This window comes from Lepidochelys olivacea, assembly GCF_965140295.1.
Source record: "Lepidochelys olivacea isolate rLepOli2 genome assembly, chromosome: 3".
In the NCBI taxonomy this organism is placed as follows: domain Eukaryota; kingdom Metazoa; phylum Chordata; order Testudines; family Cheloniidae; genus Lepidochelys; species Lepidochelys olivacea.
In genome coordinates this window covers 11,984,768-11,994,566 of record NC_140413.1, presented here as the reverse complement: position 1 = coordinate 11,994,566, position 9,799 = coordinate 11,984,768, and positions in this window count along the sequence as shown.

Here is a 9,799-nt window from a genome sequence, read left to right as displayed (position 1 = left end):
TTAACCCAGTGATCGGTACCCGGGTCTGAGCACCGGGGTTAGCCTAACCCAGCTGTGAGTGTCCTTACCTCAAAGCCCTGCCTGCACTGCTGTAGCCCTGTTGTTTCTGCATTCTGTGTGTGCCTGTGGCCATATCCCATGGTTCTTTGTGCTGAGACACTTTAGGATGCTTTCCCAGTCAATTTCTGTCAACTGGAGAACTCGTCTGTCCTTCGGGGGAATTGTGGGAAGGATGTTGGAGAACGATCATCACTTGAGTGATTTAGCCTGCAAAGTGGGCAGATTCCCAGCCCAAGTTAAATCCAGAGCCTGAGTAACTAACGCTCCAGGCTTGAAAGCTAGCCCAGGTTTAAAATACCTCCAAAACCAACTCAGAGGTTCTTCAGTGTGGATGGTGGGAGGTGTTGGAATTATTATTATTTATTCAGGGCATTAGCACCACACTAATCTAACCATAAATTCCTCTATTAAATCCAAAGATCAAATGGTATTTATACAATTGCTCTAAGCATGCCTAACAAGCCTAAATAATATGCAATTTACTACATCCAAACAGTAACAAAACTTTTATAAGCATTTGATCAAGAGACATACAAACAGGCTAGCCACAGGGGTGCTTAGACCCATATTGGTCAGTGCCAATGTGGTCAGGCAGGTGTTAGCAATGACACCTTTAAGTGTTTACTTTTTATACCCTTTAACAAAGTCGTGATGTCATTGCCTATTATCAACTTTAGCTAAAAACCCATCTCAGACAGTTCACCCCTTATTTTCAGTCTTACGTTTGATAAGATTTACAACCTCCTTTCTCCCACGGCCTTTTCTCTCTGTCTCTGCCTTCTTGCTGACCCACAGTTTTTGCTTTGCAGCTTGTGGGGTGGGAAGGACCATGTTGGCTCCCTCCCACCCGGCACTGGACACTGTCAGAAGACAGGATACTGGGCTAGATGGACCTTTGGTCTGACCCAGTATAGCCGTTCTTATGTTCTAATACAAGATGGTGACAATGTCTCAAGGGGCTGGTGATGGGCTTTAGCCCCTTTCCCCTTCAGGACATCCCAACTCTGGTCTACACTGGTCAACACTCCATTTACAAGCTGCAAAGATACCCATGTCACGCTCCCCAATGTATGACTCACACCAGGAGCACTTAACAGCTCACTCGGCCAGCATAATGAAATCTTAATCCAAGCCTCGTTAGTGGAGCTGGGTGGGAAAAGGTTTTCACATCCCCACAAAAGTTTTCAAACACTCCATCCTTGTCCTGACACACTTTCCCCAACAAAAGTTCAGTCTAAACTGAAACATTTCCACAAACAGTTTTAGTTTAAAGAAAAGGAGTACTTGTGGCACCTTAGAGACAAACAAATTTATTTGAGCATAAGCTTTCGTGAGCTACAGCTCACTTCATCGGATACATTCAGTGGAAAATACAGTGGGGAAATTTATATACATAGAGAACATGAAACAATGGGTGTTACCATACACACTGTAACGAGAGTGATCACTTAAAGTGAGCTATTACCAGCAGGAGAGCGGGAGAGGGGGGGAACCTTTTGTAGTGATAATCAAGGTGGGCCATTTCCAGCAGTTGACAAGAACGTCTGAGGAACAATAGGGGGTGAGGGGTGGGGGAAATAAACATGGGGAAATAGTTTTACTTTGTGTAATGACCCATGCACTCCCAGTCTCTATTCAAGCCTAAGTTAATTGTATCCAGTTTGCAAATTAATTCCAATTCAGCAGTCTCTCGTTGGAGTCTGTTTTTGAAGGTTTTTTGTTGAAGAATTGCCACTTTTAGGTCTGTAATCGAGTTACCAGAGAGATTGAAGTGTTCTCCAACTGGTTTTTGAATGTTATAATTCTTGACGTCTGATTTGTGTCCATTGATTCTTTTACGTAGAGACTGTCCAGTTTGGCCAATGTACATGGCAGAGGGGCATTGCTGGCACATGATGGCATATATCACATTGGTGGATGTGCAGGTGAACGAGCCTCTGATAGTGTGGCTGATGTGATTAGGCCCTATGGTGGTGTCCCCTGAATAGATATGTGGGCACAGTTGGCAACGGGCTTTGTTGCAAGGATAGGTTCCTGGGTTAGTGGTTCTGTTGTGTGGTGTGTGGTTGCTGGTGAGTATTTGCTTCAGGTTGGGGGGCTGTCTGTAGGCAAGGACTGGCCTGTCTCCCAAGATCTGTGAGAGCGATGGGTCGTCCTTCAGGATAGGTTGTGGATCCTGGATGATGCGTTGGAGGGGTTTTAGTTGGGGGCTGAAGGTGACGGCTAGTGGAACACTTCAATCTCTCTGGTCACTCGATTACAGACCTAAAAGTTGAAATTCGTCAACAAAAAAACTTCAAAAACCGACCCCAACGAGAGACTGCTGAATTCGAATGAATTTGCAAACTGGATACAATTAACTTAGGCTTGAATAGAGACTGGGAGTAGATGGGTCATTACACAAAGTAAAACTATTTCCCCATGTTTATTCCCCGCCCCCGTTCCTCAGACGTTCTTGTCAACTGCTGGAAATGGCTCACCTTGATTATCACTACAAAAGGTTCCCCCCCTCTACCCCTCCCCCCACCCCGGTTCTCCTGCTGGTATTAGCTCATCTTAAGTGATCACTCTCGTCACAGTCTGTATGGTAACACCCATTGTTTCATGTTCTCTGTGTATATAAATCTCCCCACTGTATTTTCCACTGAATGCATCCGATGAAGTGAGCTGCAGCTCACGAAAGCTTATGCTCAAATAAATTGGTTAGTCTCTAAGGTGCCACAAGTCCTCCTGTTCTTTTTGCGAATACAGACTAACACGGCTGCTGCTCTGAACCCAGTTTTAGTTTAGTTGATCAACATTTTCTGACAAAAAAAGTTCCATGGAAAAATTCCCAGCTGACTATTCCTGCCTGCTGCTCCTGTTGTACTCACTTGCTGAGTTCAGAAAGCTTCTTGGGTATTGCACATGTTTCTTCGGTAATACTGAACTCGACTTTTGATTGCCTGGATTATTTTGCTACTAGGAAGGATTTCTTTTCAATTCTATCCAAAAATCTCATACGGCCTCCATCACCATGAGAAACAGGTCTGTCTTTTCATTTCAGTACGCACCCAAAATGTTATCGAATAAATGTAAATAAACGGATACTTTACCATCTAATGGCCATTTAGTGGTTTCATTCCAGTCTCCTGTGGCCAAACTTCCATGACCATAGTCGACGCTGTCTGAAGTAAAGAACTGAGGAGAGTTGGAGGCTGCATTATTCTCTTTAGCCTAGAAATGGTGCTTCCAGGATTGGGATGGGTAGAGAGGAAAGCTTGCTCTGTCAGGGCTCATTCTGTGAATAAGGGACATCCATCTCCAGAACTGTCCATCCACCACCTTCTTTTGAAAATATAAATGACCACCACCATTTTTTTCAAAGACTTCAGTCTCTCCCTGATTTAAGCTCATGGGATGGAATTATGACTGTGTGATTTTTGCCTCAGTTCACAGCATTGGCTTCCCTTCCAGTTCGGGTCCATGAGTTTCCTGTCAGCTTTGTAAAACGTCAGCAGCAGCAGCAGCCCTGCTAAACTTAAAAAGTGATAAAAAATCAATGATTAAAGACAAACAGAAAGAAAGGTTTGAGATTTTGTTAGTGTAGCAAAAGAGCAGATAACTATGACTTTGAGTCCCAGTTAAAAAAGGAAGATGATCAGATACTATAGATAGATAGATAGATAGATAGATAGATAGATAGATAGATAGATAGATAGATAGATAGATAGAGCTATGTCATGTAATGCCAGTTGATGAGAGCTAGGCTGAGGAAATGTGATACATACTTTAGAAGCTGGATATGAGCAGAAAATCAAGGCCAAAATCTCAAGGGGGAATTTGGTGAGATCTCTGATATATATTTGAGTTTGCCTGAATAAAGAAGCTGGTTTCAGGTTGCCAACCCTCCAGGATTGTCTTGGAGTCTCCAGGAATTAATGATTAATCTTTAATTAAAGATTATGTCATGTGATGAAACCTTCAGGAATGCTATCAACTGACATGCCCATACCCTCTCACCACTGGCTGATTGCAAACTTTAGATGATACGCAACAGCCTGGTGACCATGACAAAGGAAGGCCACTCCAGGCAGTTCCATCTTTTGGGGCTCCTCAGAATTTACTTGTGGCCTGGGTTAGAGGGGGAGGGCCTTTAGCTTTGGACCCAGCATCTCCTGGCAACTCCAATAGGTCCATCTTCTGGGGGTAGTGCTGGGGTGGAATAGTCCCACACGCTGAAGGGATGTCCATGAGACTGGGTAGAGGAAGGCTGTTCCAGGTGGCAGGAGCTGTAAAAGAAGGAGATTTTCACGCCAAAGGAGGAAGGACTGTGTGAAGGGACAGGGAGAGTCAGTGTCAGGCAAGCAGAAGGAATAAGAAGTGGACAGTAGAGAGGCAAAGGCCCCAACACTGAACTCTGGCCAAAGACTGTTCAGTCCAGCTTGGGTTGCGGGGAAGCACCAACATGGTTTTATGGTATCTGTGTGGCTCCCCAGTGTTGACGCTAACTGTGGACTGGTCAGGTCCTTGAAGGCTGCTCACTAGCTGCCTGTGACCCCACGGGCAATTTCAGTAGCTGCAGCTTGAAGGGTAGCTTACGAACTCCTATTATTATTATTTCTATTTCTGTAGCACTTAGGAGTCCAAGTCATGGATCAGGATCCCCTTGTGCTACGTGCTGTACAAACACAGAACAAAAAGATGGCCCCTGTCCCAAAGAGCTTCCAGTCTAAGTGTAAGATAAGAGACAACAGATGGATGCAGACAGACAGAGGAGTACAAGGAAGAAAAGTGACAATATTGATCAGCGTGACAGGCTGTGGTCTCTGCACATCCGCAGCTCTGTGCCACAGGACATGGGATCATCTGAGGCCTGGATCCACTGGCTTAAGGGCTGCTTTGCCCCACTGGAGCACTGGCTTAGCTTTGTAAGATCCGCTGAGGTGGATGCAATTTGAAAAAAAAGCAGAGCTATTTTGAATTGGACTCATTTGATGCTGGTGGTGATGAAATTATGCTCTTGACAGGGAGTCAAGGACAGGTTTGTCTGCCATTTGGTTAGTTAGATTCCTGGCAACGAAAGCCAGTCAGATAGGTCATTGAAAATTTTGGCATTTGCTTTAAAATCAAATCATCTTTCACAGATAAATGGTCCTATTGCTCAGCCAACTCTCTCCAGGGAAATGGTCTCTTTAGAATGAAATAAACCTTGATACTGGTTCTGTTCAGGCCCAGTCTACACACAGGTTTACTCTAGTTTAACTAAAGGTGTGCTTTTGAATCAGTATAGTTAGACAAGTCCAAAACCCTGTGTGGATGCTCTTAGTTACCTGGTTTATATCAATTTAGCTAAAGTTAATAAGTTGCTGGCTCGAGCTAAATTGAGAGGTTAAATTGAATTAAGAGTGTCCACACAGCCCCTTGCACCAATTTATCTAAAATTATTTAAAAGCCAGTTTAACTCTATGTTAAGACAAAGCCTTGGGCTGTTTATTCCAGCGCAGCAAATTAGCAGGGGTGGCAACCAAGAAAGGGCTTATCAGGAGGCAGAGAATTTAGGTCACCTTAAGTAACAATAACTGGTACACAGCATGCTGCTCGCTTCCCTCTCAGAGGGTTACTGTAACAAGGGAACTCATATCACGTGGGGAGCTGCCAGAGCGCCTTGGTGGGTTTACGTGCTCGCCACATGAAGGGCTTGGCAGTCATAAAGAAACTGCTCTGTTGTCACAGCCAACCAGAGTTCGCTTTGCTTTGTAACTGAATGAGAAATGCTTCCCCTCTAGTCACATCAAAGTAGTGTGTTTTACTGGTGTGGCTAGACCCCACTCACACACCCCCACCCCCAGGGAGGAGAAACACACTGCAAACTAGACAAGGGCTAGGTTAGTCGTCCAGACCTACCTCACCTCCAGTTCGGAAGAATACAAGGGCTCCAAACCAGAAGTTTGGGTCACAGATTTGTAATAAGCTGGGAAAAAGACAGGGCTTATCTGCATGAAAAAGTTTCACCAGTCTGAATTGAAACTGATTTTCTTACAGTCTTGTATGGGCACTCTTTTGGTTTAAGAGTGGCTTCTCTCTCTCTCTTTCTTTTTGGCTTAACTTAAATCAATTGGGAAGAATTTTAATTTAACTATTCCTAAACCAAAGATAGAGTATTAGCACAGGGATTTACACCAGTTTAAAAACTGATTTCATTTAAAACCGGTGCAACTTTCCCCATGTAAACAAGGAAACAGCTGGCGTAAACTGAAGTTACAGCTACGCAAATTTACACCAGGGAAGACTCTAGCTCCCACTATGTCTAGAAAAAAGAATAACACTTTAAAATAGAAACCCTCAACAATCTAATCAAATAATAATAATTAATAATAATTAACAATAAATAGCAAGTCTTAATTACCAGATTATTTCCAGACTACAAATCGGAGTAAAAATGTAAAGGAGTAAAGGAAAATGAGTCAGTGAAGAGTAGGATATGCTCCTGCCCCACAGAAGATTCAGGGGGATCCCCTGCAAATTTCTGTAGGACATATAGTGATACATATGATAGCCCCAAGCTTGCAATCGGTTCAACGTGACCCTTAAACCAATTTGGGTCTGACTGCAGGATCAGGACCCACGATTGTAACTGGCAGCTTCACACCCAGGGCCATGTGCTGAAATAAGCATAACACAAAGGAAATACTCCGAAAACGCAAAGGTTTAGGGAGAACATAAGAGCAGATATACTGGGTCAGACCAAAGGTCCATCTAGCCCAGTATCCTGTCTTCTGACAGTGGCCAATGCCAAGTGCCTCAGCGGGAATGAACAGAACAGGGCAATCATACAGTGATCATCTGTTTCTAGCAATTAGCGGTTTAGGACACCCACACCATGGGGTTGTATCCCTGATCATCTTAGCTAATAGCCATTAATGGACCTACCCGACAAGAACTTATCTAATACTTTTTTTAGCCCAGTTCTACTATCGGCCTTCACAACATCCTCTGGCAATGAGTTCCACAGGTTGATTGTGAATTGCGTGAAGACATTCTTCATTTTGTTTGTTTTAAACCTGCTGCCTATTAATTTCATTAGGTGACTCCTGGCTCTTGCGTTATGTGAAGGAGTAAATAAGATTTCCTTATTCACTTTCCTCACCCCACTCATGATTTTATAGCCCTCTGTCATCTCTCCCCCTAGTCGTCGCTTTTCCAAGTTGAAGAGGCCCAGTCTTTTTAATCTCTCCTCATACAGAAGCTGTTCCATACCCCGAATCAATGTTTAATTTTTGCCAGGGCATGGCAGGCCTGAACCCCAGCACCTCTAGGCTTGGCAGTACATAGCCCTGGCACCTCTGGGCTTGCTGCATCAGTTATGAAAGTAAAAAAAAAATTGCTTGAGGCCCAGTACCTCTCTGTTTACAAATTAAGCACTGACCCTAATCATTTTTGTTGACCTTCGCGGTACCTTTTCCAATTCTCGTATACATATTTTTTGAGATGGGATAACCAGAACTGCATGCAGTATTCAAGCTGTGGGCCTATTGTGGATTTATATCGGGGCATTATGATATTTGCCATCTTATTATCTATCCCTTTCCTAATGGTTCCTAACATTTGGGTAGCTTGTTTGACTGCTGTTGAATATTGAGTGGACATTTTCAGAGAACTATCCACAATGACTCCAAGATCCCTTTCTTGAGTGGCAGTAGCTAATTTAGACCCCATCATTTTGTATGTACTGCTGGGATTATGTTTTCTAATTTGCATTTATACACATTGAATTTCATCTGCCCTTTTGTTCCTGTAGCGAAGCGCCAACTCACCAGCGGGGCGCCTCCTACTGATCGGCCTGGGAATTAGCTCTCTAGTGTAGGGAGCGCCCTCTGCAGGATCCTCACCTGCCGCTGGCCCCTGTGTCCCTCCTGGACCCCAGTGCCCCTTACCTTGGGGTTCTGCCCCAGCAGTACCCCCTTGCTCTGTGTCTCCCCTCCCAGGGGACCCCCAACCCTCTAAACCCCCCTTGCCTCAGTGGCTACTGCCAGTCATCATCTAGCCCCCACTCACTGGGGCAGACTGCAGTGTAATAGCCACTCATCACTGGCAAAGGGTAGGACCTGCTGCCTTTGCCTACCTCTGGGCTAGCCCTCTGCAGCCCCAGTACCTTTGTAGGCCTTCACCAAGGCCTGCAGCCTGGGATTTTAACCAGGCTAGAGCTAGCTAGCTCGCTCGCTCGCCATGGCTCCACCTGAGGTACCTTGCCCCCAGGCAGCTAGCCCTTCCCACGCCAGGGCTAGCATGAGACTCCTCCACCTTCTGGCCCACAACCCTCTTATAAGGGCCAGGTGTGGCCTGATTGCGGTATGGCCGCAGCTGTGGCTGCTTCCCCCAATCAGCCTAGCTGTTCCCAGCCTCAGCCCTCTCCAGGGCTGCTTTTACTACTGGCTCCCCCAGGCAGCCATCTCCCAGGGTGGTTTTAACCCCTTCAGGGCTGGAGCAGGGTGACCACCCCACTACAATTCCCCAGTCACCCAGTTTTGTGAGATCCCTTTGTAACTCTTCACAGTCTGCTTTGGACTTATCTGTCTTAAATAATTTTATATCATCTGCTAACTTTGAAACCTCACCATTTACCCATTTTTCCAGATCATTTATGAATATGTTGAACGGCGCTGTTCCCAGAACAGATCCCTGGGGGTCACCGCTATTTACCTCTCTCCATTCTGAGAACTGACCATTTATTCCTACCCTTTGTTTCCTGTCTTTTAACCAATTGCTGATCCATGACAGAACCTTCCCCATTATCCCATGACTGCTTACTTTGCTTAACAGCCTTTGGTGAGGGACCTTGTGAAAGGCTTTCTAAAAGTGCAAGTACACTATATCCATCAGATCACCTTTGTCCACATGTTTGTTGACCCCCTCCATGTTTGTTGACCCCCTCCAAGAATTATAATAGATTGGTGAGGTCTGATTTCCCGTGTTGACTCTTCCCCAACAAATCATGTTCATCTATAAGTCTGATAATTCTCTTCATTACTGTAGTTTCAACCAATTTGCCCAGTGCTGAAGTCAGGCTTACCAGCCTGTAGTTGCCGGGATCACCTCTGGAGCCTTTTTTAAAATTTGGCATCATATTAGCTATCCTCCATCATCTGGTACAGAGGCTGATTTAAGCAATATGTTACATACCACAGTCAGTAGTTCTGCAGTTTCATATTTGAATTCCCTCAGACATGCTGGGTGAGTACCGCCGGGACCTGTGACTTATTACTGTTTAATATATCAATTTATTCCAAAACCTTAAGGAGGAAGGTTTAGCATATTTTTTGGACAAGGTGCATAAAATGTGCATCTTTATTCATAACATTACTGCAATTCATGTAATAAGTAACAATTGCAGGCGTGAATGGCTGTGAGTCTCGCAGCACAAAGGTGTGACGGAAGCATCTGAAGGCACAGTAGCTTGCTAAACATAGCAGACTGAAAAAGTGAGTGAGGTCGTTTTTATTGGACTAACCGCTGTTGGTGGAAGGGACAAGCTTCCAAGCTACACAGAGCTCTTCCTCAGGTCTGGGGAAGGTAACCAGTGTCTGAACTAACTACAAGGTGGGACAGACTGTTAAGCATAAAGAGGTTCACAAAGGCTGTCGGAGACTACTTAAACTGAAGTGGGCAATAAAGGGTTAGATGGTTAAGCATAAGGGGTTCAGATGCTGCAGGGACCTCCCCTACCTTCTCTTTCTCATATCCTGGGACCAACACAGCT